The sequence below is a fragment of the Rattus norvegicus genome, chromosome 3 (genome assembly GCF_021556685.1).
Source record: "Rattus norvegicus strain SHRSP/BbbUtx chromosome 3, alternate assembly SHRSP_T2T, whole genome shotgun sequence".
Lineage (NCBI taxonomy): Eukaryota > Metazoa > Chordata > Mammalia > Rodentia > Muridae > Rattus > Rattus norvegicus.
The window spans coordinates 49,720,164-49,747,912 of NC_141536.1; the positions used below are offsets into that span (position 1 = coordinate 49,720,164).

The window sequence follows — 27,749 nt, forward strand, 5'->3', positions numbered from 1 at the left end:
GCAGAAATGGTCCCTCCCTCCTTTAAGTTGCTCCTTGACAAGTATGTTTGGTGACAAGCACAAGAAAGCGAGTAATACTACAGAACCTAAAATGTCCTTGGATGGGAAATTTGGTTGAAGTGAGAAGTGTGAGAAGGTAGGAGGTCACTTCATTCCGTATTCCCAGTAGGAATCTGTGAACTCCCCATTGCTCCGCCCTTTCTTGGGGCTGCTGTCATTTGATTTATTCTGTTTTCTACACTCAGTTTGACACTGTGGTTTTATTTGCCAATCCTTAACAAAGAACGACTCCGAACATCTTTTCACGTTTACTCGCCGTCTGCATGTGCCCTCTGTAAAGCGTTCGAATCATTCTGTTTGCCTTTGACTAGAGATTGTTTTCTGTGGTTGAGTTCTGAGATAGGCGATTTGCAATCATCATCTCAGCTGGTAGCTTTTTTGTTTCTTGGTCTTATTTTTTTTTCCCGGAGCTGAGGATTGAACCCAGGGCCTGTGCTTGCTAGGCAAGTGCTCTACCACTGAGCTAAATCCCCAACCCCCAGTCATATTATTTAGAGTAAGACTTCTTAAACTTTGTGTAGCTGTACATTTTGCTTCTTTTACAATTATGGTTACGGTACACTCGCTACAAGCTTTTTGAGTAACTCAAAATTGCAAATATTTTCAAGTGTATTTATTTTCTGAATTTTGGTTTGCACTTAGGAGTGGGTCTATGTTGAGAGATTTTTTTTCCTGTATAATTCCAAAATTTGAAATTTCATGCTTTATGAAAGAATATTCAAATATCCTGTCATTTGTGAATTATCCTTTCTTCATTAAATTTCTTTACATGTTTGCCAAAAGTTATTTAATAATACACATCTGGATGTGTTTCTCATTAGCAAGCTGCCTGGTTACAATATTTTTCAATTAAATATTTAGACAACATAGAATCTCTTCATTAACAGATAGATAGCTCTTGTATTCTTTTGTGTGTTTTTCTTACCCTGTACATTTGAAGTCATCTTGCTGATGTCTACTAAAAATATCTTATTAAATTTTGATTGCCATATTCAACTAGAAAATGATTATTTGAGAAAGTTCTCATTGCATAAATAGGATAAAATAACTAATATTATTAAAACACAGCCAGTAGGTATCATACTAAATCTCAGGAAGATAATTGACAATGCCTTTTACATGATTTCCATAACCAAACTCTAATGACATTGACTTTGAACCAGACCGTCAAATTTAATGATCATTAATTTTAAGTCACTCAGGCATGAGAAGTTACTATTACAAATAAAAAGGCAGGGCAGTGGTGGTGACACCTTTAATCTTAGCACTCAGGAGGCAGAGACAGGGCAATCATTGAGTTCCAGCCCAGCCTGGTCTACAGAGCAAGTTCCAGGATGGCCAGAGAAACAGGCCAGATACAACCCTGTCTCAAAAACACCAAACCAAACAAAATAATAGAAACCAAAAAACAAAACAAAAAACCAAAAGAAAGAAAAAAGAAACTACAAAATCAAAAAAGTTTATCATAAATGCAGATCAAAGACGTATACTGTGCAATTGTCATGAGTTTACAAAACATTCTTACTTTCTCTAGATTCTCATGAACCTATCTTGTCAGCATATGCTTATGATAGGAATGTAATAAACATGAAGATGAGAATTTTCCATTTTAATTGCGAGGTTAGAGAGATTCAAAAGGAGACACTCGGAAGGAGTTCGATATCCAACCATAACTATTAACATAATTATCCCTAATAACTTGACCTGGATGAGAATACCCAAGGGATGGATGAGGAATCTCTGGGTAGTTTATGAAAACTTGTTTAAAAGTTAAGTAACACCCATTAGACAACTAATGACAAATCGTCTAAAGAAAAGATCATAAGCTTAAATAGAGGAAGCTCCATTCAAACAATTCCATGGGCTATCTGCTGACTGATGTCAATTTATATAAAGTTATAGTTTTGGGTATCTGTACTTCCAGACAAGAAATGCATCAAAAATATAAAGAAAATCATTTTAATGTTTGAATAAGGGAAACATGATTACACAAAGGGATAATAAAATATAGTAGTCATATCGTCATATTTTTTGAGTAAATTCAAGTCTCATATCTTATTATAATATGAAAATGATTGATTGGGAATGACTTAGTGGTTTTTTTTTTTAAGGACTTTATGAGAGTTTGATGGATTTAAACTTTTTTTTTTTTTGGCTTTTTTTCCTTGACTAGTATGTTGGAAATAGAACCACCTTTATATGTTTTCTCTTTATTTTTAACAGCAAATAATGTAACCCAGTAGTTTATTTAGATATTTAAGATCGAGACAAAATATCTGAAAATCAGTGTTACTTTTAGCTAGTTCTGTCCTACTCTGAGGCATGTATTCTCTGAACAAATGTTATTTTTATCTCAGCCATGACTAACTGTTAAGAGGCAAAGAACTAGAGCTGTAGTGTGAGAAATTCCTTATTAAAGATTTTTTTTTTAGATTTATTTATTTGTTGTGTATAAGTACACTGTCGCTCTCTTCAGACACATCAGAAGAGGGCATCAGATTCCATTACAGATGGTTGTGAGTCACCATGTAGTTATTGGAAATTGAACTCAGGACCTCTGGAAGAATATTTAGTGCTCTTAACAGCTGAGCCATCTCTCTATTCCCCTATTAAGAGTATTGTAAATAAGATATTTTCAGTAAGTGGAACTTTATTTTCAAACACCTAAAAATAATCTCTTAACCTTGAAGTTCTTGTTTTCGCTCCTAAGATGTGTTTTTTTTTTTAAAGGGATAAATTGACATTTATAGGCATTTCATTTTTTCATCAGTGTGATTTTGACTTACTATCCGTGTCATAATCAGTGTTTTATTTTGAGGTAGTCCCATCTCAAAGTAGCATGAGTAACAACTATCAATACAGAAGTGTGATTAGAGCAAAGTAACAGCGAGGTGGAGAGAAGGCTGAGTGGTCGAGAGTACTCAGTGCTCATGCAGAGGACCAAGATTCATTCCCAGTTACCAAGGGTACCAGGCACACACACGGTATGCATGCATACATGTAGGCAAGAGCTAATACACATAAAATTGAAAAAATACAAATAATTAAGAAAGAATATCTCGGCGTACTCAGATGCATGACCTCTTTCCTAATTGTCATCACAGCCAGTCTGGAGCACATGGAACTGTACTGCTCTGAAATGTCTCAGTCTTGCTGTCGGAAGGGGAAGGGGGGTTTCTTACTAAGCTGTGTCTCTTTGACGTCCCCATGGGATGAAAGGGGACATCAAGGTGCTGGGAGAGGCCACTTTAGGCTCAAAGTCTATGTCTGTGTGGAGGCTGCCAGAGGTTTATTAATTAATGTGTGGGGCACGAGGGACAGGGGCCAGTACTCAGAAAACGAGAGCAGAAGCAATTTTCAATTTTCTCCATGGTCTTCACTTTTTTCAGAGACTGTAAGATAGCCACTGCCATCAAATGGACACAGAAATTTTCCTTTTCTATTATTATTATTTTTTTGCTAACCTAAAATAATAAATTTCTCTCTTATTAGGGAAGATTTTGTGCAGTAAATATACGTCTTGACTAGATATTTTTGCTTGGTGGGGGAGACAAGTAGAATATTTATATTTTATATCCTCTATCACGCAATGTTAATAATAAGGCTATTAAAGTAATGCATTTAAGTCAAAAATCTTCATATCCAGTTGGTGAGAGTTGGACAAGATCAATATGGATATGGATATATGTATCAGTATGCATATATGGAGCTGCCCTTTCAAATTCTGTTCAGTTGCATAGTTCACACATGTTAATTCTAAAGTTTGAAAAGAGTTAGGTATTTGTATTTATGACTACAAATAAAGTATGAGGTAATACATTACTGTTTTCAGTTTGTGTTATTTTTGGTGTTTATAAAATGAATGCACAATAAACTTTATATAAGAGAGAATGAACTTACAGCTATAAATTTTGTACAAAAGAAGTAAAGAAAATATGCTAATGACAGCATATATTAATAAAGTTAGCAATCTCATCCGTACGTCCTGCTTTCTCTAGTTGACAGACTTCTGGGCTTTACGGTACTGACACTAGGGTCTGGGGAAGGGGTACAGTTGTCCAGCACTTGTCTAGGTTCTCTGAGGACCTGGCTGTGATCCCCTGTGCTTCTGAACACAACGTCAGCAAAGCCAGAAAACTGCATATCTTGCACAAAGAGCAGAACTTACAACTGGAAGAAAACTGAAGTCATGTTGTGTTTAATTACTGTCACGCTTTTACATTGAATTCGCTGAATATCTATGATTTCTCACCGTCTTACTCTGTCCTAACCCCTATGTATCTTGTCTACGTGACCTAAACAGTCTGGGAATTTATAATCTCTCATTTAAAAAGTTGCTGAGATAAGACTTAAAAATGTGGAAAACTGTGGTGCATGGGGGTCTTTTACACACTAGAGATGGATGTGCAAACTTCCTTGTACATATATAGTGTGTGTGCATGTGCTTTCATGTGTGTGTGTGTGTGTGTGTGTGTGTGTGTGTGTGTGTGTGTGTGTGTTATGTGGAAATATATATAGGCAGGTACTCATGCCCATGTGCACATGGGATGACAGAGTAGGACAATCAGCTCTCTCTGTCATTCTTTGCTTTATTCCCTTGTAACACGGTTTTCCGCTACCCCTGGGGCTAGGCTGGTGGGGTTCTCCTGGGGTTCTAGGAGAGTGGGGTCCTCTCCTGCTTTGCATATGGATTCTTGGACTTTACACTCAGGTCCTCATGCTTGTTTAGCAAGTGTTCTTCCTAGCTAAGCCACCTCTCTAGCTTTACAATAGTTTTGAGAAATATGTTTCAAAACATTAATTACTTCTCATCTCCCATCATTCCAACTAGTGTACAGACACGCTCATGTGGGTACATGAAAGAGTCTCATGGACACACTGTGCACATGGGTGAACATGTAAAACATTCTAAATTGGCCTGTCAATTATATCAGTCTACATAAAGAATATATATACACACATATATATATAATAGCTATATAATATATTTATTATATATTATATATATTAAAAGTTATGAGGTATCTCTAATATTTAGAAAAAAGAGCAGTAAATTTGAAAAGGCTACAAAGTATTTTGTATCTCTAAGAATAGTAATCATATTGAAGTAATTCTTTTGTGCATTAATCTATATACCAGATTAATAATAGATGCTATTCCTGAGAGGTTGGGATTATGCTAGGTTTCTGGTATCCTAAACCTATATTTTCACAACATTTAAATTTGTAGTGAAATTATACTTACCATACAATAAACAAACTTTATACAGGCATAAAACACTAGAGCATTATACTCAATGTTACTAGATAAGAAATCGCTGCTTATTGTGAGATAGAAGACTTTATTGACAGAGTGAAACTTATGGTGCCTGTTATAGATGAAATTATACTTCCTCAGGATGTGTTCAGCAGCATTTGGTTGCTATTTGTACTCTGACTTGGATGAAAATATTTTGCCTGAACCTTTTTATCCTGTAGAAAGGTTGTGTCCTGGAGACCAGGGACATAATCAAAAATGCTGTAGCAAGCTGTTCTTTTGGCCCAAATTTTAAAATTTCATAATTACTTATTCTGGAAAGAAAACAAAAAGCATATTCCTCCTGCTGCCGAGAAGAAAATCCTGCCATTTTAACCTTAATCATGAAGCAGACGTGGGATGCAAAATGAGTTTTGGCATAAATTTTGATGTCCTGTCCTTGTAAACCATTTGGTTTCCAAATGGACAGACGATATACAAAGAGTCCTTCCTGTCATCCTGGACAAGATCAAGAAAGAGGCAAGCCTGCATGCAAGGAAGCGAGTGTGGAGAAGGGAATTGCTAACCTTGGCGGTTTTTATGCCCAGTCTGATCACGGTGACAGGTTTATTGCTAAAACGAAAGAAAATAAAACCTTGCTGGCCTAGAGAGGGACTCAAAAATGATGAAGGGATCCCTGTCTGGAAAATGAGACCGTGGCTGGGTCCACTGTCACCATTATCAACAGCAGCATATACTGAACAGCGCTGGATGAAAGGCTTGGAATCAAGTGCACTGAGGCTGTGGTTGTAAAATCCACATGTGAAGCCGACAGAATGACACACGCTTACAGAAGATTTAATGTTATATCTAGCCAGCCCAGACATCACCGGGATGGGTAAGGTTTGAAGGGTCCTGTTTCCCATGAAACTGTGACTAGTTTTGTTTGAAAAATAAATACACTTGAAATTTGCATGAAAATTAGAGATTCAGTTATCCATGGATCCCCAGTTCTACTTTGAAACGATTTTCTTAGCTTTACGCTAGAGAGAGATAAGAGAAAAAAAATATCGAAGTTTCAACTTCAGGTTCTATGCATCTTTGCCTGTCAATAACATGCTTCCAAAATTGAATTATTCAAATATGCCAATGTAACATTTCCAAGCTTCTGTCAGTTTAAGTATGATGGATACTGTCAAGTATTTTTGCTGTGTGTCAAATGATGGAGTCTTGTTGTTATGGGAACGTTAGTTTAGGTCAGGTGGCCTGAGTTTGAAAATGCACATTTATTTCCCTCCATGTTCTTGTTATTTATATGTTTGTTATTAACTGTACTTAAATAAGTTTCAATCATGTCCATCTTTATATCTTTTAAACTTCTTCCATAAAAGTCAATACCAAAGTTTTCTGTAATGTTTTCATAACACTTAGCTGCCTGCCTACCAAAATGTTGGGACTGGCTGACCCTACCAGAGTCATACGATAGATATCATGTAGTCACATAAAACATAATGATAGTTTTCAGGATTTTTTTTCCTGGATGCTTACTGCCACCACCTTTAAGGAATTAGCCTTGAAATCTCTAGACTGCTTGGTAGGAGATATGTGTCATGTTCCTGAATTCAGCACAGCGAACAGAATTTGTGTAAGAATTTTCTTAGGTGACACCGGTGGAGCCGTTTCTGGCAGAATCAGTTCAGCCATTCCAAAGTGATATCTAACCATAAACTCTGTATGTAGTTCCTCTGTGCACCAGTTGTTGGACACATGAAATGTTACCTTGCAGGAAAACATGGTTTCAGAATCACAAAAATTTGCATTCTCTGTTAGACAGATGAACAAATACTTTGTATTAAAGTTGACTGTGTGACAGCTAAGATCTGTTGAGCAGTACTGGTTGTCGCTACTGTTGCCGTATTCTGTAACATGAACAGAAAACAAGATACAGAAGGCAAGCAAGACACATCGCCTTCCCTGCAAAGCTTCTCCCCCTCTGAGTTCACTCCCCCAAGACACCTAGCTCCAGGAATGTAGATCTCTACACCTTCATATCGCTTAATTATGTCTACTGTCCAAGAAGGGAGGCAATTCTCCTTTAAATGTCAGGACATGGGGTGGAGAATATGCACCTTAGTAGTAATGGCACCATGAAACTCTGTTGCTTTTTCTTGTCTGTGTCAGAAAAACAGGTTGAAGAACCTACTTTCAGGAGCCAGTGGGTGTGCAAGAACTCACCAGGTGGGAAAAGGGTACTTCATGCTTTATGGTACAGGGGTTCAGAGATAGTCTCAGGGAACTCAAAGGCCTTCGATACCAGGCATATAACCTTGATTTTCCAAACGAAATAGTCTTTCCAATGGGATATAGAGAGAATGCTATTTATCTGTTCTGTCAGATAGATGTCAATGTCATATTAGAAGCAGCTGAGAGGAAGACTTATTATCGTCAATTAACATGTCAGGTTTATGAGTGTAAATGGAAGGAAAGTTACTAGCAATTATTCAGAACGTGGTTCCTACTTTCAAAGCACTCATTTTGAAAAAATTATGTATGGTACCATGAAGAATTATCATTAGATTTAGAACTTTCCCTCCCTTTTGTCTTGTTAAAGTTTTCTTACATCTTTTATGTTGCTTTTTTTCCCTCCACAACCCTCTTTCTATTTTCTCCTTGTATTGATTTTAAAGTTTTTTTTTCTTTAAAAAAAAAAAAACCTTACCTTCATTGAATTTATGGCCTGGAACTGCAGCTCGTCTCCCATTTTTCTTTTCGATGTGCTAAATTCAGAATCATTTATTAGCTCTCACATGCATAGACATGCAGGAACCTACATGAGGAAGAGAGAGAGCCTGGCATGGCGATACCACAAAGCTTCCTCCTTCTGTTTTCTGGGCCGTGAGAAAAGTACTATCAGAGTGACTGTAGACCCAGAAAAAGAAATACCTAAATACCACATGCCTGTGGTCAAATCTCCCATTCTATACTGTAGAAATGGTTATGCAGGAGAATAGGCTACAGAGGAAACTAGTTAATTGTTCTCGTCTTACTGACTCTCGTGGTATTTCTTATATTAATCTCTGGAGATAGATGTACACGTTATATTTCATGCCCTCAGTTTAAGGGCCTCTTCCCTTCCTTTTAATGAAGTAGTTTGTCTTCGTGTTTTAGTTAGGTTCTCATTGCTGTGGTAAGATATCAGGCCCCTAAGCAACCTGGGGAGGAAAGGGTTTATTTCTGCTTACAATATTCATGACATCACTGAGGGAAGTCAGGGCAGGAAGTCAGAGTTAGGCACTGAGACAGAGGTCTGGAAGGAGTGCTCATTAGTTTGTTCTCCATGGCTTGTTCAGCCTGCTGTCTCAGACACCTCAGGACGGACAGCCATGGGCTTGGACCCTCCCACATCTATAACTAATTTAGAAAAAAATGGCACCACAGGTTTGCCCACGGGCCAATTTGCTAGGAGCATTTTCTCAATTGAGAGTTTCTCTTCTCAAATAACCCGATTTTGTGTCAAAAAATAAAACTGGCCAGTACCCTTGACAGAGATGTATTCTACCTTCCCATACTCTCTGGCATATAGCAATGCATTGGTGAGCCCTGTCTTGGGGACACACTCGTCATGAATGATCTTGTGTTAGGAAGGGTCTTCTGTCTTGCATCTTGTTCTTGGTAGGTAGCCACTCTAGTGAATTTTTAAATACCAAGAGCTATGGATAACATTTTCTGCACTCCTTACTTCACAATCTTCCCAAGTATCCACAAAACCTGTTTGTACATTCAGTGAAAAAATACGTCTAATGATAGGCTATAAGCATGTGCTAACATGTTAGGCTAGGAATATACATTACCATTTAGATAAACAAGCCAGACTTAATGTCTTCTTTGAATTTTTAGCCTTCTTTTATTTTAGACATCTTTTTACATCAATCCACATGGTTTATTGATGTTTGGAAGAGAGCAAAGCAATGTTTGCATTACTTCAAATATCGTCTGGGTATTTTTAGTAAAACTCAAAGAACAATGATCTCTGGTTTTTCTCTGCAACATCACGAATAAGATACAGGATTCCCCTGGAAAGAGACAGGAGGAAGCAAGAATTTGCTTTTCCCTCACTTCCTAACTAAGCCACTCAATACTCACAGCTAATATTTCTCCCTGCACAGTTTTCTTTTTCAGAAGGAGCTGACATTTGTATATAGTATTATAAAAATGCCTTCCCTGTTTTGTCAAATATTAGACTATTTTTCCACTAGTGCCTATGTAGTTTAAGCAGTTTTCTTTTTTTTTTTTTTTGACGGGAGAAAACATTTTTTTTTATTAACTTGAGTATTTCTTATATACATTTCGAGTGTTATTCCCTTTCCCGGTATCCAGGCAAACATCCCCCTCCCCCCTCCCCTTCCTTATGGGTGTTCCCCTCCCAACCCTCCCCCCATTGTCGCCCTCCCCCCACCAGTCTAGTTCACTGGGGGTTCAGTCTTAGCAGGACCCAGGGCTTCCCCTTCCACTGGTGCTCTTACTAGGATATTCATTGCTACCTATGAGGTCAGAGTCCAGGGTCAGTCCATGTATAGTCTTTAGGTAGTGGCTTAGTCCCTGGAAGCTCTGGTTGCTTGGCATTGTTGTACATATGGGGTTAAGCAGTTTTCTGCTACTTCTTCTACATGTCTTTGGTTGAGAGCTCTAAGAAAACAAAGGCTGTAGGAGAGAGACAGGATCTCTCATTGAACCAAGAGCTTTCTGTTGGCAAGACTCACTAGTCAATAAGACTTAGGAATATCCCAGTGTCTACCCCATAACTTAAGGGTTATCGGTATGTACCTTCATGCCTGGCTTCTAGGCAGGTTCTGGGGATCCGAACTCAGGTCCTCATGCTTGGTCAGCAATCACTTAATCCACTGAGATATCCCTGGCCTTATCTATCTGTTTATTATCTATCTATCTATCTATCTACTATCTATCTATCTATCTACTATCTATCTATCTATCTATCTATCTATCTATCTATCTATCTATCTCTATCTCTCTACCTACTTACCTACCTATCCATCTATCTATCATTTTTAATTGTTTAAAGTGCTGTACATCATATCTACAGTGTTGTATATACTAGGCAAATGCTACCCCTGTGTTATGCTCCCAGCTTCTAGAATATGTTTGTTTGAATTAAGGTGGGCTTGTATTTTAACTGTAAACGGTTGCCTGCTAGAGGGATAGTGGACAATAAGAAGGAAACAGGAGATAATATGACAAGGATGCCTCATGTTAAGAGGGCAGAAATGGAGATGAAATTTGACCCATGGATAAGTCTTTAGGCTCTGAACACACGTAAACCCTGGGTCCTGTTCCTGAAGCCAGTGTGTGCCTGGGCCCTTCCTATTTTCTTGCTAGGCTGACTTATTTCTTAACAGAAAGATCTGTGTTGGCAGCCTTGCTAGAGGAAACTATTAGACTTAGATGCTAGAAATGAGAGTATCGAGAAGCACAGCCTTCTCTCCACATCTGAGAGGTTGTCAGGGTTGCTGATAATACACCAGTAAGCCCAAAGGACGAAGTGCCAGAAGGGATTGACCTGTCATCTCCCCAGAAAATCAACCCAGCACTACAAAACTGTCCAGGCTAGCCTCTGACCTCACTCTGTTCCTAGGTAGCAAAGTGCATTATCTGACTGAAGCAAGGTGTTGGCAATCGGCCAGCTCGCCTCGCTCTCTGCACCAAATGCTTTCTTTCAATAGGCTGCTGAACCGAACGTGGTTATGTTATTTGCTTCAGTGCCTTGCTTTGGCAAGGGCTCCCTGTCTTTATTGTTACATTTAGTGTGCTGATAGTGTTTTAATTTTAGTTTGCAGCATACTGTTTAACATTCCTACCAGTGTAAACAGTATCAACCAAGTCGGATAGATAGTCTCTCCAAGACAGACGCTAATAAACTTTTTACCCAATAGCCTGAAAGCCTTCATTTTTGCTTGTTAATTTTTCTGAGTTCTGAGAGGAAAAAGAAATAATTGCTCCCTGCGATCTTGGCCTTCGCTGGACTGCCAGGCGAGGCAGTTGCCTCTAATGCTTAGCTGTGAAGTCAGCAGCTCTTTCACATTCTCTGCATCGGAAGCCCTGGAGATTGCTGCAGGCTCTCCTCCTGTATTCCACAGCACACCCCATTGATCTCGCCAGTTTTATTGTAGCGGTTGGTTGAATTACCTACTTAGCTAGAATCTCTCAAGCCTGAACAGTGATTCTACTGACCTGCAGGGCCCAGCCTGCCTGGAAGCTGCCGTCCATTTTTGTGCTCTGCCGTGTGGTAATCCTGTGCTTGTCTTTAGTATCGTTTCTGGATGGTTTCTGTAATGTATGCATCGAGAAATAACACCGCAGGAACATTTCGAAAGTATTTATAAACCCAGATCTCTTCACATGGCAATGACAGTGTTTTCTTTCTTTCTGAAAAAAAAAAAAGGGGGGAGGGGGTTTCTGGAAGAAAATGTTACATTGTAATATCTTATACTGGCCCAACTGTTTGAATGTGGAGTTAGTCTTTTTTTTTCTGAGTTATTCAATATGTATTTCTATTTTTAAATGTCATATAATAATTGCACATTTTTTCCGGGTCCATTGTGACATTTCAGGACTTGAGCATAATGGGCAGCCTGTGTTGGGTGTGCCATTGGCCAACTGTTTTTACTTCTAAAGGGTCAGTTATTATTTAGAATTCAAATTCTAACTCAGTCCGTCAACTAGAATGCTTAGATTTTTCTTTCTACCTGATTCAGTGCTTGGTAATCATGTCCCTTCCACCAAATGAGGACTTTGTAAATAGGGAGCGGAAGCTACCAAGCTCTTTGTCTTGCTGCACAATGCATCATTTTGGAAATAATGGATGTTTTTGGAGGAAAGACCTCTTTGCCACCAGAAAACTTATCATATAGCATGTGGGATTGTGGCTCTCAGTGGTATGAAAGCACTAGACATGGGTCCTACAGTCATTGTCCTAAGGCTTCTTCTCCTGTGCCCTTCAAGATGGATTGAAACTGGAGTTCTCTCTGTTCTGTTGTGAATGTCACCTGCCTTCAAAGGTTTTAAGTACAGCGCAGATTCCTCTCCCTACCCATCACCATGATGGAGCCCATCGAGTCTAGGTTCCTGCAGGATGCAGAAGTGAATTAGTTCTCTATCCACAGAGGGCACAAATGAAATGTCCCCTGAATTTCCCCAATGGTTCTGCAAACTTCTAACTCTTTGGCAATATATTATCCTTTTAGAATCCATTCCAGTGTATACCCAGTAAAGGCACAAGTCTCTAAACAGCCTAAAAAAGATACATGCTCTTAGTTGTATAGACTCTACTGTATAGAGTCCACTGTTTCTTTCTACTTTTTTTATTATTGTTTTCATTATATTCTAAGTGTTCTTGTTACGGTTTTTTTTGTGCTACACTTATTTAGTGTGTGCATGTGTTGTTGTTGTTGTTATTGGTTTTTTGTTTATTTGTTTAAGACTGCATCTTGCTGTTTAGCCCAGGCTGTCTCAATGGTAGACTCAGTGTCCTTAATGCTGGAATTACCAGCATACAACTCAATAGTTGGCCTCCATCCCATGTTTGTTTATTACTGTTTTTGAAGATTTATTTATTTTTCTGTTATGTATATGAATGCTGGCCATAATGTACACCTGTGTACATGTGTGGTGCATCCAGAGACCAGCAGAGGACCCCCAGAGACCCTGGAATTGGAGTTGCAGATGGATGTGAGCTTGTATGTAGAAGCTGGGAACTGAATTCGGGTCCTCTGTTGGAGTGTTAAGTGTTCTCACATAAGAGGCATCTCTCCGGCCTCTGAGTAGGTTTTATAGTGTTGTTAAAATAAAGCCACATCGGGGCTGGAGAGATGGCTCAGCGTTAAGAGCACTGACTGCTCTTCCAGAGGTCATGAGTTCAATTCCCAGCAACCACATGGTGGCTCACAGCCATCTGTAATGAGATCTGGTGCCCTCTTCTGGCCTGCAGTCACATATGCAGGCAGAATGCTGTACATAAAATAAATAAATAAATCTTTAAAAAAAAAATAAAGCCACATCTGCAAGGAAATAATGTCCAGTGATTAGGCCTTCATCTCTTCTAGTCAGTACCACAGTGTCCATCGGTAGACTGACTCCACCATTGAGACAGCCTGGGCTAAATATCAAGACTCAGTCTCAAACAACATCATCAACCACCAGCACTGTCAGAGTCAACAACAACCATAACAACAACCGCTGTCAAGAGGCCAAATACTATTGTCGCAACATTCAAACAGTGCTATAATTTGAATGTGGAATGTCACTTACTGATCCCCAAAATCAACCTGTGGTCTCCAGCCGGTGGAAACGTTAGGAAGTAGTGCCTCACTACAAGAAGTGGGTCATAGGATCAGGCTTTAAGACTTTATAGCTTGACCACACTTCATATTCACTGTCTGCTTCCTGGGTACAGATGTAAAGTGACCAGGCGTCTTCCCACCCCTGCCACCATGCCATGCTGCCTGCTGTCCATCTTACCCACAGTGATGGATGCTATTGTCTGTAACTGTGATGGTTTCTCTTCAGTTGCTTTTGTCTCAGGGTATTTGATCCCATCAAGAAGAAAGTAAGACAAGCGGTTGTGAGCATTTTCAGAGACTGGCTTCCACACCGCCCATTCTCTCGGAGCTCTCGGTGCTTTATTCTAGCACCCACCTCCTGCGCTCTACAGTTAGTATACCTAATGCCAAATATTCCCGATGGAAGTTGTCTGTGTACCTGACTGACTTGGCCAAAGTGAGAGTTCTGAGACCTACTAGGCCTTTGGGGGATGAGATGAAGGGGAAAACAAATGCTCATCCACAGATTGGTAAAATTCAATACTCTAGTACTCTGGAGTCCTGTAAAACTTATTAATTTTTGTGCATTCTGTCAGCATTAGTGAAGGATTATGTGTGCGTATGTGTGTCTAAACACAATACTACAACAAAGGCTTAATGGATTCACAATGTAACAATAAATGTAATTATTAAGTGGTTTCTCCTTTGCCACGTATTGTAAAAATTCTCCCCATATCAGCAAAATACTCAATGACCTCATAATTAAATTGGCTGCATAGGATTACACTGTATTGATATATCTAATATGAGCAATGTGAAAGCGGAGGGTTATATGTATACTTTTGTCAAGTATACGTAGTTATGTAATTCTGGGCTGGTGAGATGACTCAGTGTGTAAAGCTACCAAGCCTATCAAACTGTGTCCTATTCCTGGGACCCACAGGATAGGAGGAGGGAACCAACCCTCACAAGTTGTCCTCCATCTCCACACGTGCGCTCTGGCACATGCACACCCCAAACATACACACATATACACACCGAGGAAATAAACGAAAGAGAGAATAAACAGATAAAAACAAACATTTTAAACTACAGTAGCCTTTTAATGCATGCATGATTGCTCCCACTGTAAGAGAAGAAAGGCCTCTACAGAAGGCTTCAACTTCCAAAGCTTTGACTGCAAAGCTTTATAGGTTCTCCCAGAGTTAATATATTGGAGTAAATACGTTTATATAGACATAGCGTGTCTTCGAGATTTCTGATGTATTCTGTCTGTATTGAATAACTAACAGTAAGCCAGAACTATATTTTTGCTACTAAGAATCTGGGGTTACCTAGCCAGAGCTCCTGACTCCTTGAAACAATTCAGACAACCAACTGTCTCTCATCAGCAGCTGAAGAATGCCACGTGCCTCTGTCATTTCCTGAGTGCGCTGAGGGTGACAGTTATTTGGCTTCCTGGATGGCTGCACCATCAATTGACTCACATTTAATTTGAAGCTTTGGGATTTTCTTCTTGTTTGCCACACCAGGTTGTATCATCCATCTATCTCCCGTAAACACTCACGGATGTGTGCCCTACATCTTGGACTGCGGGTTTCTGTCATCAAATTTGTTATTTTTTTTAATCAATGGAATTTTTAATCTAACTGTTTCACCCTTAAATCAGTAGTAGACCACAACGCTTAGTAAGAGGATATACAAATTCCATTTATTTAATAAAGATAGGCATAAGGATTAGTTTACTGGTTTACCTAAGATCTTGTCAACGTTTAGTTAAATTTTAATCAGAATTTGAGACTGGACATGTGACTAATGCTATATAACTGGAATCATTCAGCTGTAGTTTAAGAGGTTATACTTGGCTTTCTTTCTTTCTTTATTTTTTTTAAGTCTGGTATCGCAATGCCAGGCTAAGGAAAACATTTAATTCATCAGATTGAATCATTTTCTTCCTAATCAGGATTTCGATAATAGTCTCTTGATGATGGTGAGTATACTAAATACCAGGACTGAACTTACTTTGAATTTCTAATAAATTTGCTGTTTTTAAGTCACTCATCCAATATATATTATGTTGTAGGATATTAGTAAGTGAAAGGACTGAAAAATGTGCCCTCCAAGTGGCTTAACTTTCTAGTGAATGAGGATAATTGTCGTTAATAGAATTATATTATATACATGTACATATACTTAGAAAGTATTATATAAAATATACACATTCTGTGTATATCAAACATACAGAATATAAGAAAACACTGGAACTGAGTAGTTGGGAACCAAAGTATAACCTATTGGTGATGGTGGTCCAGCTATACTTCCCAAAGAGGATGGAGGATTTGCGAGTAGAGGAATTGTTTAGGGGAAACATTTGTTTAGGAGAAACATTGGTGTTCTTGAAAGAAAGGTCAGACAGAATAAAGTCCCCAGGTTCCCAGCATGGTGATGAATCCATGGATGGCTGAGACAGCCGATGAGAAAAGATTTCTAAATGATGACTTCAGCAAGGTATAGGAGTCTGTTTATAAGGCCCTTTGGATTAATATGTCATTAATGTAGGCATGAGCCAGGAAGAGAGTCCTGTGATCTGCCTCGGATACTTAAAAGGCTCGACCTGGTTAAAATTGAATGTGGAAGGAATGGGAAAAACGAGAAAGAACAAAGGAGAACATCTTAGGGGATCAGATCAGAAGGATGCTAATGAGACACAGGAATTGATCTGTGACTGGAGATGGTCTGAAATACTAACCATGGGATCTGTTGACAGGTTTCTGAGGTACCAGGGAAGCATGGGTAGAGAAGCAGAAGCTGAGATGTGGACACAGGAGCTTAGAGTATCCACCGTATGGTGGATGGAGACAGTTACATTGGGAAATGGGCTGGAGTCCAGGAGAGCAGTGTACACAGAATGTCCCACTTTGCAAGACTTGGTGCGTACATCCATGGCAGAGCATGACACGACAAAGTACTTATCAGTAGAAGGGGCCACTGAGAATGCAGATCCAACCTTGCTTCTGTACCACTGAACTAATAGATCAGGGAGGGAAGGAGGATGGATCAGCAAAGCAGGATGAAACCTGGAAGAGGTTTATTATGGGCAACAAGAGTGGCCATGAGGACAGAGCAATTGTCACTTGTCTTTATTGGAAAGTAAGATTCGGACTAAAGATTAGTCATTGCATCATGGTCTTGATTGTATATGATACTGGTGGTCTTGATTGGTGCATTTGCATTGACTTAAAGCTTTTTTAAAGGAAGGGTGGGTGGAGAAGAGCTACAGGATTCCTGAACAACTGTTTCTGGGATTTTTCTTGAAAAAGAAATCCAGGAAGGAGGGCAGTGGTTACAAGGGGCGATCCTATTGAGCAGCTCTTACTTTAAATAAGAGAAATGACACTGATGGGAGATGATCCCTAGCAAATGAAAGTCAATGACTCGGGGAAGGAGCGCTGCCCTGCTCAGTGTTCTAGCAGGCTGGATAGGACGAGATCTGGTATATTAGTGGAAGGGTAATATGTTTAACATTGCAGGACAGCTTCATAAGACTTTCAGGATTTTCAGCATTGACAGTAGAAATAGAAGATGTTTAGGTAGGTATGTGGATTTATTTTCACTGGTTTTCCTAGATTATGAATTCTCTTCTTTTCCCTTTTCCTTTTTTCTTTAAGACGGGGTTTCTTTATGTAGTCCTTGCTCTCTTGGATTTCACTGTGTGGTCCGAAATGACCTCAAATTCAGAGAGATCTACCTGCCTCTGCCTGCAGAACACTGACATTAAAAGTATGCTCCACCATGCCTGGCTAGATTGTGAAATCTGAACAAGGACAGCGAGTATGGACTACATTTATATGATAAACCCTGAGGGCAAGGGGTCCAGCACATTAATTAGCTGCTTAGAACACGTTAACCAATTGACTGCTAGATGAGTTATTTTTGTTTTCTCTTTCTCTCTCCCTCTTCCTTCCTTTTCAGTGACTCTCAAACTTATCACAATGAGTTCTTCTCATTTGATTTTCAATGAAAGAATAAACATTGTTAAAGAGGTAAAATAATCCAAGGACCCATCATTGGTAATTTTTTTTTTCCAGAGCTGGGAACCGAACCCAGGGCCTTGCGCTTGCTAGGCGAGCGCTCTACCACTGAACTAAATCCCCAACCCCGGTAATTTTTATTGAAAAAAATTTTTTTCTAAATTCTGCTTGACATATTTCTCAATATTCTGTGATTCTGAATCACAATACAAACAAGAACTGGATGCTTTTAATGTGCTGGGGTTTTGAAGTTATATTGTTCAAGGTGTGTTGTTAGCTATGGATGAGGAAACACAGATGTCAGTCATCCTGCCTGAGCTTACAGCAGAGAGAGGAGCATCAGGCCTGCAAGCTCTGTGGCCTTTTAACTCACTGCCCTGCTTCTGAAGTCTGACTGTGGCAGTGTTGGGGCTCACACATGCTACCCAAAAGCCCAGGGCAAGGTTTTCTCTCAGTAATTTATATCCTAAATAATTCCGTCACCACATAATTTCAGAACTGTTTTCTAAGAATTTTATCTTGGCTTAAAGGATGCATATGTAATTAGTGCCTCTTAAAAAAACGCAGCGCACATTGGGGAGAACTCACAGAAATTCCCTCAAAAGACACTGTGTGTAGCCAGATTTGTTTCATTTTTTCCCCCATCGATTTTGATAGGTACCTGTCTATTACATAGAAAGAGGGGGAATGATTTCAGAGTCTGAAAAACCACTGGAGACTAGAAAGTGAATTAGTTATACTTCTTTGCAAAGGTGGAATTCCAACTGACATAGAATTATGGCCATTTTGCTATATTTTGGTTTTTAAAGTTTCATAAAATTCAATATGTTAAATAAAAAGGAAGTGTCCCCTATATTTTGAAATTTTCCCTCTTCCTACCCTTTGTTAGCGTTTGATGAGTCTCTCTTCTAGCCTTATGTGCTGTCTTGTTTTTCTTACACATTTACAGCATATCTAGGGAATGATTCCATTTTTATATCCACAGACCTTCCTATATTAGAGTGCTATCATTCCTTATTTCTATGTGGAAGGTCATTTGAATTTATTTTCAGATTTTCATCATTATAAATAGTGCTATAATAAACACCGTGTAGCTACAAGAAGAGTATGTCCCTAGCCATGAAATTGCTGGCTGAAAGACCTATGCGTTGAACAGCTGTGGCAGACAATGCCAAGTTAGTGAATAAAAACTGTCTCATCAAAGAAACCGTCAGTCAAGAGGCTGTTTACAGAGCCTCCCCACCCCTACCTGCCTTCCCCTGAATATTATCAGTTTAATATCTGCTGATCCACTGTAGTGTTCCCTATGCCACGAGCAAATTATATCAGAAATATGTTTGCGTCCTTCTCCAATGTCAGAATTATTTTTGAATAATAATAAATTCATAATGTGTTCACAGAATGAAGGCAAAGAGTCATAAAGCCAGGGGCTTAAAATGTCAAAAGTCCAGAGGAGCAGAGAAAGTGATATAAATAGAGTCTGTATTGGCATAATAACAGGTAAGGCAATAGGAGAGAGAAGGATCTGGCTGGAGAGGCTGTGGCAGCCATGGGTCAGGCCACTGCTGGTCACAGGTTAGAGAGCAGATCGGCAGAACTAAGCCAATCTGATGGGATCATTTTTCTCAAGTGGGGTTCCCCCTCCTCACATGACTCCACATCGGATCAAGCTGACCAAAGCAAACGACAAGCAAAACAACCAATCAGCACAGAGCAAGACTGTGAGGGTGATGTGGGGTGATAACAGGTACGGATGGACAAACTGGGGGATAGGCAGAAGGGGCTGACTGAGCCTCCTGGGATAGCTAGGAGTTCTCCTCCTGGATGGACATGCCGGATTGTCAGATGACAGGCTGGTGAGGCCATTGCCCTACCCTGGATGGGGTTCAGGCAACAGCGTTACATTCTGTCCTTGGTCTAGACCCTCCAATATGTTCCTGGGCTTAGTTTCACTCATATGATTCTGACACATCCATGACTTCCTACAATCTCAATTCAACCCAATAAATCTATAGGGTGGCACTCTTTCTGCTCCCGGGGATAAGTCATGTATTTGTGCTGCCTAGTGGTGCCAGACAGATGTTGTTGATTAGGTACGTGGGTCCAGGTCTGTCCTTCCTCTTCAGAATGGAGTTCAAAGATGCACTGTCACGTGGAGTCCCGCTGGGCAAGGCACAGTCTGAAAAGTCAGTCCCTTACACAATAAGGAGTGACTTAAAGCAGGGCACCCCGACAATACCTTCTACTTTCAACTTACATTTCCTCGAGAGGGTCTTCATTTCACATGTGTATTGGCCATTTGGAGTCCTTTTTAAAGCGCCCACATAGAATTCAAAATAGGTTTCTCAAGGACCTTTCTTGTTAGCTGCACTGAAACACTCCACTCTCCATCTTTTTTTTTTTTTTTATTAACTTGAGTATTTCTTATTTACATTTCGAATGTTATTCCCTTTCCCGGTTTCTGGGCCAACATCCCCCTAACTCCTCCCCCCTCCCCTTCCTTATGGGTGTTCCCCTCCCAACCCTCCCCCCATTGCCGCCCTCCCCCCAACAATCTAGTTCACTGGAGGTTCAGTCTTAGCAGGACCCAGGGCTTCCCCTTCCACTGGTGCTCTTACTAGGATATTCATTGCTACCTATGAGGTCAGAGTCCAGGGTCAGTCCATGTATAGTCTTCAGGTAGTGGCTTAGTCCCTGGAAGCTCTGGTTGCTTGGCATTGTTGTACATATGGGGTCTCGAGCCCCTTCAAGCTCTTCCAGTTCTTTCTCTGATTCCTTCAACGGGGGTCCTATTCTCAGTTCAGTGGTTTGCTGCTGGCATTCGCCTCTGTATTTGCTGTATTCTGGCTGTGTCTCTCAGGAGCGATCTACATCCGGCTCCTGTCGGCCTGCACTTCTTTGCTTCGTCCATCTTGTCTAATTGGGTGGCTGTATATGTCCACTCTCCATCTTAATTCTACTCAGAGAACAATATATTTGTAGGTCATTGTTATCTAAATAGGAAGCATTTCTTAGCGGATATTGTTTTCTTGACTCAAACAGTAACTCTGTTTAAAAAAATAAGATTCAGATGTACCGAAACCAATGTAGAAGACTATTAAGCACACTGTTAAGAAAAACGTTGGTCCGTGTGCTGTGACCTGTAACAGCCACAACACTGAGTCTCTGGTACTCCTACACTTCAACAGATACTCGAGTGTATCTTTTTACACAAACGAGAAGAGATTATGCAGGTCGTTTTGGAACTCCAAGTGTCTAAATGTAAATTTGCTTTGTTGTGATTCTGAAAGTAGCGTGTGCTTACGGTAAAGCCACATCTTGTGCTGTGGGAAATGCAGGGGGCTCGGCTCTGCTCTCATCTTTGCAGGAACTAATTGTTACTTCCTCAAAAACGGCCAATTATTTGAGCACACGGAAGCATTTAGAAGGACAACTTAAGGAATAGTGAGGTGGAAAGTCTCCTGAAATCTGTTCTGTGAGGAATGAATTACTTTTGCTTTCCCTAAATTTGTTGTGGTTAAATCAACTTGGCTGAGCGTCTTAGCGTGACCCGGTTCTCATTCGTTGTCGTTTGCTAATAGCAAAGCCTTAACTCATCTGCAGCGTGATTTGAATTTGGGTTATCTCCGCTTATCCACGGAACTGTATCTCTCCTCTAAGGCAGGTGAGAAAGCTAGGGGAAATTCTGGGCTCAGGAGAAAGAAAAGGAGGCCCTTAGAATCCAGGTCTTTCATTAGAAATCCAGCATGGTCAATAACCACTTAAGACCTTTCTCCCTTCCCAACTGTCAACCTGTAACTTTTCTAGGAATCTCATGAGAGACACTTAAAATCCTTGTGCTACCCTAGTGGTTGCTGGTTTGAATTTGTCAGCTCACGATCCCACCTTACTGAAACAAGAGGGGGGGAAAGAAGGAAAACAAATTACAATAACAAAATCAAAAACACCAACAATGATCAGCTCCCTCAACAATAAACCTTAGCACTTGAGTTGGGGGCTCAGCAAAGCTTGGCAAAGCCTTCAAGCCTGAGGACCTGAGTTCGATGCCAGAGACCCACATGGTGGAGATGGCAAAAACTACTCCAGCAAACTGTCCTCTGAAATCCACATTTGTGCGCTGGCATGTGCAAGGCCACATATACACAAAAATCCAAAAGAATGTGATTAAAAAATGTAATGCCACATATGGCTAATGCCGAGATAGATAATAGCTTACTCTCCTTACCATGCCTGAGTGTGTCTTACTTCCTATCACTCTTCCTTGGGTAAAGGGCGTACTGCCAAGGAGTGTGTCTTTTTAAAAAAAAAAAAAAACTGGGTGCCACTCCTTTTTGGCACTCTCATGCTCAAACATGCATTAACATGTCTTTAATAAAATCTCCAGTGCAGATTCATTATAAACCAATAAGCCCTGAATTCCCTTTTTGTATCGAAGCCTCCAGGACTGGTTTGACCTAGGTCCTGGTCCCAAAACTCCGAGGATGGTGGGCGGGGTGTGGGTCCTCAGGCTGCTGAGTGTCATAGCATGGAGCTTTGTCTCTGCTCCTGGGACCTTCGAGCTAGATTACTGTCAGAACTAATCTTATCTTCACTCCAGTTTTTAGGTTCTTTTTCATGGGTTGTGGGTTTTTTTTTTTTTTCCCCTCAAGGAGAAGCAAATGTTTAGAAGTCCTATCAAGAAATGCGTAACTGTAAATAAGCAAGGACAGGAAATGTACCGGAGACCTCTTGGTGACGGTTTTAAGCGGCATAAAAAGACCACATTTAATCCTATACACCATGGTCTTTCTGTCAACCTGCTGTGGGGAAGGCTGGTGCTCAAATAGTGGGGCTGGTCTGAATAGTGTCCAAACTTAATGCAATCCATATTTTTTGAATTCTTCAGCACTATTCCATTAGGAATTTCTATTCTAGGTTGTACAGAAAGTGAATTAACATCTTAAAAAGATTCTCTTTATTTTGACATTATTTTTAGCTACACTTTTTAATTTTTCCTGGTATGATTTTTTTTTTTCGTTTGTCTTTATGGAAAGAGAGTGATGGCTCACAAGAACTCGCTTTTGAATTTTGAGTGCTTTACGTCTAACTGCCATATCTACTCCTGACTGAAACTACGCTGGGAACCCTGAAGGGGTGATTCGTATTGTAACCCAGCTGTCTGCACAGAGATTACATAGGTAGGGCGTCTAAGCCTCAGAGTTCGTTGAAATCTGGTACATATTAGAAAGCTTCCGACTTCTTTTTTTTCCCCCTAGTATGACTATACTGAGATTCACAGCTGAAATCCATTCATTTCTCTCGAGAATGTAAGAGTAACACCTGTAAATTCAAAGAGACCACTTTGAAAGTTTACACCTACAGTTAGTGAACTTGTCTCCTTCAGCACAGAAATCCTAACCTTTTTGTTAATGTTTGATTGACTTAAGAAATATGCCACAAGCATAACCTGACCCTTATTTTAACCTCAGTTGCATAGAGCAGTGGGTGTTTCCCTGAGCTGTGACAATTCCTTTTATGTTAGTCCATTGAAGTCTTCACAAAATTGCCGAGAGACATGTCTCACTCACAATTACTCAAACCGGGAAGAACCCATGAGTTTGGAAACAACACAATTCAGCACGACAGAGACTAGAGGCCATTTCTTTCTTCCTTTCTTTAAAATGATCTTTTTTTCCTTATCTGCCATAAAAGTCCCAGCAAGGCCACCCAGGCTGTAAAATAAAATGAAGATTCATTGTAGGGCAGCTGAAGGGGCTTTCAGCCTGGTAGTAGTCCTATGGCTCTGAGGACGGCTTCTTTCACATCTGTATTGATGTCTAGAGATGACCGTCAGAGTGACCTTGGCGATGTGGAGGGAGGGAAAAGCTCTGACAGCCCCTAGTTTTCTTTAGCCTGCCACTCCTCAATGAAGACTCTTAGCAATTTGGTACAGGAAGCTTTCAAAAAAAAATCATCAATTAAATGGTCATTATATGTCCAGGGCCTTTGGGAATTCTGAAATCCATCTGAAAAGCCCTAACTATAGTGGGGATTTAGAATGTAGTAAAAACGATAGGCTTTCTTGTGTTGCTCAGTGATGATGACTGGGGGGTGGGCGGCAAGGACATTGATCCAAACCTCACATTTGAAATACAGCATTGCATGCAAAAGACAAGGAAGTGAGGGAAGGGAGGAGCAAGAAGCAGATGGGAAAGGAAAGCAGGGAAAATGTTTCATGGTAGAGTTTTATATAATAAGTAAGACTCTGCCTTAGAGAGAATTCAATTTCTCAGTGAGCCTGTGGATGAATTATGATGTGGTCTTGCGGGAGACAGAAAAAAAAAGATCAAGGGGAACAGAGTGGACAATTTATTTTGAATGGACTGGGAATTGTATTAACAGCTCAATTAAGCACCGATGGTTTAGAATTAGCTGAATCATTGTCTTCCTGGGACAAATAAATTCTATCTAGCTGTTGGAATTTCCTGTATGTTTCACATAGATGGGAACTAAGATGTGCTTACATTGTCCGTGTTGACAACGGAACCAACCCAGACCTCCTTCATTTGCAGAGTGGAAAGGAAGATCCATTCATCCTGTTTTCTAGAACACTGTCAAGGAAGATACTCTTGAGTTCCTATTTTTAAACTGATTTTTTTTTTTACTGGATGAATTGGGCCCGGTCCATGCTGAATATTGCCCATCTCTCGCCCTACTTTTTGCCCCTGACGCTATCAGAAGGAGGCCACTACCATCCCTTAGGTAGGAACTGTTTCCTGACCCTACCAAGAGTGGCCACTGGATTAAAAAATGGAGGCGAGATTTTCCTTAAGCAAACTCCAGTTGTTTGCTTCATTGTTTACTCTCTCTTTCTTCACCTTCCCTCCACTTCACTTTCAGCCCTGAAGCACCTCTCTCACATCCACCTTTTCCCACAGTAGCCTTCCAGTCCAGACACCTATTCCCACCCTTTACTAGGCTCACATATGGATCCAAACCCTTGAAGATCTGTTCCCGCCTGCTGAAAGCTGTCCTCGCCCCTGCCACTGCCTCTCTCCAGCTGGAATCAATGCACCCTGTTCTGGGTTCTCTCCATCCTAATATGAACCTTTGAAAGAACGTTGACCAACCAGAGCTTCTAGGAACTAAACCACTACCCAAAGACTATACATGGGCTGACCCAGGGCTCTAGCTGCATAGGTAGCAGAGGATGGCCTTGCTGGGCACCAATGAAAGCAGAAGCCCTTGGTCCTGCCAAGGTTGAATCCCCAGTGTAGGGGAACGTCAGTGGGGGGCGGCAAGGGAGGTGGATGGGGAGGGGAACACCCTAATAGAAGAGGAGAGGGAGGGGTCGGGGGCTTATGGACAGGAAACCGGGAAAAGGAATAACATTTGAAATGTAAATAAGAAATACCCAATTTAAAAAAAAGAAAAAAGAAAAGACGTTGACACAGAAATCTTAAAAAAAAAAAAAAAAGCCCTCTAAGCGAATAACTATTTTCACAGTGTCTTATCTAGTTCCCTAGATTTTTTTCAGTTTCCCCGGATAGTCAAGTGGGAACTGAGATCTCCTTCTTTCCGTCTGTTTTGCCCCCCACCCCCGCCCCCAACCCCGTCCCTTGGCACAAAACAACAAGCAGAGATGGAGGAATTTCCCATTAAAAACTCTCACGTGTGTCCTCTGTGTATCCAGTAGCGGCGGGAGGCCGTTTCAAGCCCCCTGCAGTTCTTGATAATAGCTATTCCTTTCTAATTCTAGCAGTTCATTGCTAAAATAGAAAGCCAGAACAGAGCAAGGGTGTATTCCCTGGGGAATCTAAACTGTGGTACTTCATAACAAAGTAGAAAGTACGCTGTCCGTAGCATGCTGGTTTGCAGTTATGTGCACTTACCAGGAAGTGCTGGGATACCTTTCTGTCTCTGGTAGCAAGAAAGATCATAGGAGCGATGCCAAAGAGAGCGGCTAAAAACTTCAAGCAGAATTGAGACTATGGTGTCAGCTTGTTCTCAAATGAGTCAGATCAGTGGGAGGGGGCATGCACAGAGCATTTTAAGAGTAACTGAAGAAATATAGGAATTCAGCGACTGTGAAAAAGATGGAAGGCATTTACAAGAAACTAGTCTGTCGACCATCCGGGCATGATGCAATCCGAGGCCTCACCTCATTGTCTCAAGAAGGCTTTAAGAATAGCACCCTTCCCAAAATACAGAGCTCCAACAGCTGACCAGCTATGTTCAGATGAGAAGTCCATGACCATTTCCCCTACAGCTTTTGTGCAGAAGCATGTTGAGTGGGGTGGCTCAAGTGCAAATGGAATTTTAAAGGAAATAAAGCAATTTAAAAAAAATAGATAAACCATTCATTAAAATTTTTCTAAATTTATCCTATACTAAAATGGTTTCAGTTCAAAATGTAATTCCTGGTGCTCTTAACCCTTTAGTGTCTAAAGCCCCCACAGAAATCTTATTCAGTAATCTGGAAAGAAACTGGCCCTCTCATCCCCCACAAAGCTGTCCTATCCGTAAGGTAAGCCTAGCTTCGTGTCGACAGTAGAAGTTGGTGATAGTCAGCTCTGGGCATGGATGGCGAGTGAAAGCTAATTTTAAAATTTTCATTATGAACTCAGAGCACAGCAATCACTTTATATTCACTTTGATCTCCACCACCTTGAAAGGCACAAAGTATGGCCCTCTTTTATCCAGTACATGACGGACCCAGTATTCTCCTGGCGATTTCAGTTCCATCTCCTGTGCCGCTCTCTCACAACCTGCCTTCGCGATGCCTGTAGATTGCCCTGTCAGGCGGAGTTTTGTTCTCTCTCACTTTCTTCTTACAGCTTGAGTGTCTTTCCATAGCATTACAGTACTTCTGCTGTGACCTCACGCTCAAACAACCCATTCTGCTCGCCACCCTCGCTACTCCTTACCTTGTTAGCTCTCTCTTACTAATTACCTGATTCATGTAATTTTTCAAACCTACCGGGGTGTGTGTGTGCATGGATCCTGCTACCTTCTGTGCACACCTCCCCCTTCCTAAGATTAATTAGGATCTATAACCTATCATTAAAACAAACATCCTTAAAATCACCCTGAATTCTCTTTGCTTGGATCGCCTGTGTAGAACGCATGTGCAGCATGACTCCATTCCAGTATAGGTCAAACCCCCTGTACGCTGCCCACTTATTTTCTTATAACTGAGCAGCAAAGGACACAGCTTTGTTCATTTATTTCCATTCAAGCTAATAACCAAAAGTTCAGCCAACCCTGGGTAGTAACCACAAATCCTACCTTGTTAACAGGATCTGCCCAGTTCTTCCCGTTCAAAAGCTTTCCTGGTACCTATGCCGAGCACAGTCTCCTCATAGATTTCTATTTGGCAGCATATACATCAGTTTATAATGAGAAAGTAGAAGCAGGATAGAACTCTGTAGCGCTCTGCCCCTAGCCGCTACCTTCTACTTCCGGTTCTAAACGATGCGATTCTATCCAAAGTTGCATGCTCAACCTGAACAGTAGGTCTCCCTCCTTTTCACATACCCAAAGATTCTATTCTTCATGCTCTCCCCTCTACTGGATCATCGGGTTTTCCTTTTGTTTTATCACTTTTACCAGCACGTAAGTCTATTGTTTTTCATCGACGAGTGAAACCTCTCACCCCTCCCATCAACACGTCCGCGTATACCTTCTGTCCACGGTTCCATTTCCATTTGCATGGCAAGGCTGCCAGAAAAGGCTGTTTGTATTTCCCTTACAACTTCATTGAGACTGATTGCCAAGGTCACAGTGCCCTCTGTGATGCGAAACTTAATTGGAATTTCTCAATCTGCTGCCTGACCCCATCCGTAGCTTCTGAGGATGCTGCTCAAGTCCTCGTGCTCAATGGCTGTCCTTTTCTTTTTCTTCTTCCCCAAAACGTTATTTTGCTTGGAAGAAACAGCTTTCTACTGGTCTTCCTCCTTTCAGGTCCTCCTTTGTTCTCTTCTCAATTTTCTCTGCTGTTAGCTCATTGGAGAGAACGGGCCTCAGTCCTCGGGTTATTTCTGCCACAGCATGAGTTTGAAGCCAATCTGTGTGACGCAACGCCCTGTCTTTAAAAAGGGGGTGGGGGGAT

General features: G+C 40.6%; 1 protein-coding gene and 1 long non-coding RNA gene across 4 annotated transcripts in view; one reads left to right on the top strand and one right to left on the bottom strand.

Annotated features, from left to right (window-relative positions):
- Csrnp3 (cysteine and serine rich nuclear protein 3) overlaps window positions 1–27,749 on the top strand; it is a 187,939-nt gene that overhangs the window by 43,809 nt on the left and 116,381 nt on the right.
- On the bottom strand, window positions 7,114–27,396 carry LOC134486369 (trichohyalin-like). 2 transcript variants are annotated; one of them, XR_015683536.1, is made up of 4 exons: window positions 27,321–27,396; window positions 11,542–11,736; window positions 8,015–8,122; window positions 7,114–7,214 (listed from the first exon to the last, which is right to left on the bottom strand). It is a non-coding gene; the product is annotated as a trichohyalin-like (long non-coding RNA). The 2 variants fall into 2 exon arrangements; XR_015683535.1 differs by lacking the exons at window positions 7,114–7,214; window positions 8,015–8,122 and adding an exon at window positions 9,175–9,368.